Raw genomic sequence first — 3,199 nt, 5'->3', positions numbered from 1 at the left:
CACTAGAGCAGGACCGTTAATGATAATAATAGTCTGATTCTAATTCAGGAAACGTGTGCAAGTTAAGTTTTGAGCTTGAAAGAGAGACGGAGAAGAAAGCAAAATGCCTTATACAATACCTCCATCTGAGCTGTAATGTCCCTCTGACCAATACTAAGAGTGCATGGAGAAAGGAAATAAAACGCTGCTCTGAGTGGTGAGAGCAATACTTAAAGTAGCTGCAGCTAACACGCCTCTTCCTTCTTATAGCGCCCTTTGTTAACACTCAGTTCTCGCTGTACTTTATCTGACAGCAGCCATTTGGACCGACAATTCCCAGCATAGCTGTCTCAGGTTCATATCTCCCAGCACGTGTGCTCATCGCTACTGCGTCCCCATGCTTTTATGGTACCAGTCCTATTCAAAAGACGAGACCATGACAGAGACCGAGAGAGAGAGAGGGAGAGATAAAGAGCGAGACACTACTAGGATAAAAGAATGGTTTTACATAATTAAGCAGATAGAAGTGATTACAGCAGCTTATCCACAGAGCACGAACTGCGCACATTCAGCCTCATTATGAAGTTAAAGACTCCAAACTGTGGCTGATGGCTTAATTACAGTTCCACAGTGGAACAAATGCTTCAGAGTCATTACTGCAATTCACAAACCTTTTCCTGAACACACAAGCAGTCATCAGAGAAGGTGCTTTCCTTCTTCCCTCATGTTTGTTTTTTCTTTGTCTTCATTGCCACTTTTCCCATCTCCATGCCCTTCTCCTCTGCCCCTCATGATCAAACACAGTTTTCTCATTTGCCTCTGGATACTGCTGCGACTGTTATTACAGAAGCTTGTCTTTAACCTCACTCTAAATCCTCACTCGGGCCTCTTTTGGTCCTCTGTGCTGTTAGTTATGTAGGGGTTTGGAGGCTGAAGTTGTCCCTCCAGCTTCCTAACTGCTCTGCCAAGCTCCACAGAGGCAGGCCGGCAGGAAGCGGTGTGCCGACTCAGCACTTCTCAGGAGTTAGTGTCTGAGGCCAGGCACAGGGGCTTTTATTCTCCAGCCTGCTTCTGCATTATTGAATCAGGGGACTGCCTCAAACCTGAAACTGGACACAGCCGAGAGGCAACATGCAGATTTGATGAATCAATATATTGCAGTGGAACCGTGTGGAAGGCAGGCGAGCAACAAAGGAACACCGGCAAGATTGGATCAGATAGAGACACAGCAATGAAAGTATTCTTTATGCTTTGACCGCTTATCTTTCAGTTGCATTCTTATATATGTTGACACATACATCTAGAAGTCCTGAGACACGTACATTGCACAGTGCACACACACAAAACACACACAGAAATACAAAACACACACACCCATGCTCCCTCCCCTGAAGGCCTTCATTAGATAAAAGGAAAACAGCTCTTTCCAGAGCTGCAGTGCAATTATTCAGTGTAGTCAAGCATGTCTCTGTGTGACAAAGCAAATTGCTTTTTCGGTTTGCTGTTCCTGATACAGATAGGGCTTTCAAAATCTGAGGGGAAGCCTCGCGCCACTGCTCCCGACGCTGCAAGAGATACCGGCAGTTATTTACCCCACTGTGTGTGCTCGTGTTTACAGATGACTTTACGCATGCCTGTGTGCTGTGTATTTGTGTGCAGATAGCAGCGTTTTGCTGTACATAGTGATGTGTGACAATCAATCAGTTTTGCTCCTCATTGCTTTTCAGTGAAATCTGGCTTGATTGATGGAGGTCTAGTTTGACGTGGTGTGTTATGGTCCGTGGAGGAGAACTTGATGCCTTGTGCACTACTTAGATAATTATCCTGAGCGGAGTGAAAACAGGCAGGCACCTGCCTAAATGATGCTGTTTTTCCACTGCACAGTTGAGGGGGCACCGTGCACCAGGCTTCTGTTAAGTACTTGTAATGTTTGCAGCTGTACCTCATTTTATTTCAGTTTTGATGATGAGATGTTTTACAGGGGGTTTCATTCACAAACTATAAGCCATTCAAAAAAAATATGAGAAGTATGACGAGTTGTATTGTAAGTGCCACAACACTTTTCAGCTGAAATCACCAAAATGCCACTGAAATCAGTGTTATGGAGGCATGCTGAAACTTGGGATCCTGGTGGTGTAGGTCAGTGGTCCTAACCTTTCTTGTCAAAGACTCCGTATTGATACACAGTAGGTGACAGCCCCCAGTTGCTTCAGGGACCTCCATCAGAAAATATTTTGCTTATTATCAAGACCAGAATTCTTTGTCAACCACAGTTGAAGAGAAAACTGTAGCGGAAGTGAAACCTATTATCAGAAAAGTCACTCTTATGACCAAGGGCATGCTTTTTTTTTTTTCAATATTCGGGGGCACACATGTTAAGCGGAGGATCTAGGGGTCCTCCCCCAGGAATATTTGTAACGTCAAACACTTCAATTTCCTGCACTCTAGTGAATTTTTTTGCAACAATTTATGCCTTCTTTGTATCACTTTATGGTGGAAATGTCATGGAACTTCCTGCTTTACCTGTGCATAGTTTTGTTATCTTCTTTCTGTTTTATGGCAGATTGCAACCATTGTTTTTGAGGTTGCATACTGCCATCAAGCTCGCTACTAGAGGCATTGGCTACGGTTACATGATGGCTTCTCATTCGGAATGAAATAAATCTGAATGAAATCATTCGGAAATAAAGTTTTTCCAGGTAGTTTACATGGGAAATATTCATTCCGAATGACGGTTTACACGGGAGATCAGTTTAATCGCCTGTATTCAGGTCTGCGCAAGGTTTGGGGCAGGGAAGGTTTCTGATTGGATAGGGGGCGGGGCGGATGTTACGTGTTTACGTTTACCGGAAGAAAACACTGTAGTCCTCGCTCCGGATAACAAGATGCTTGACGCCGCCGTTCTTAGTGCCATTTTCGGGCGTGTTTTGCTTATATTCTTAAAGCAGCAGTACGACAACAACCTTGTTCTGCTAATGCTTCATCTGTTGAGCAGGAGAAGGGAGGTAGAAGACCGTGCTGTGGCGAATGGAAACCGGTGAGTGCAACGAGTCCGACTGCTCTATCTCAGCCCGTTGCTATGCAGCCCGTTGCTATGCGCGCTATATACGTCATTGCACCAGAAGGGCAAGGAAACGAGCATGAACAGAAAGACCAGAATGAACTTAAAGAGGAATGAGTGTATACATGCACACAAAATTCTTTCATTCGGAATGACAAA

General features: G+C 44.4%; 1 long non-coding RNA gene across 1 annotated transcript in view; it reads left to right on the top strand.

The window, feature by feature from the left end:
• The first annotated feature begins 2,727 nt into the window (after positions 1–2,727).
• Positions 2,728–3,199, top strand: part of LOC126405726 (uncharacterized) — a 13,157-nt gene continuing 12,685 nt past the window's right edge. The window contains exon 1 of the long non-coding RNA XR_007571605.1: positions 2,728–3,016. This is a non-coding gene — a long non-coding RNA (uncharacterized LOC126405726). The remainder of the gene's footprint in view (positions 3,017–3,199) is intronic.

This window comes from Epinephelus moara, chromosome 18, assembly GCF_006386435.1.
Source record: "Epinephelus moara isolate mb chromosome 18, YSFRI_EMoa_1.0, whole genome shotgun sequence".
NCBI classification, from domain to species: Eukaryota; Metazoa; Chordata; class Actinopteri; order Perciformes; family Serranidae; genus Epinephelus; species Epinephelus moara.
Note: the sequence above shows the minus strand (reverse complement) of the source record. Positions and strands in the feature narration are given on the sequence as shown.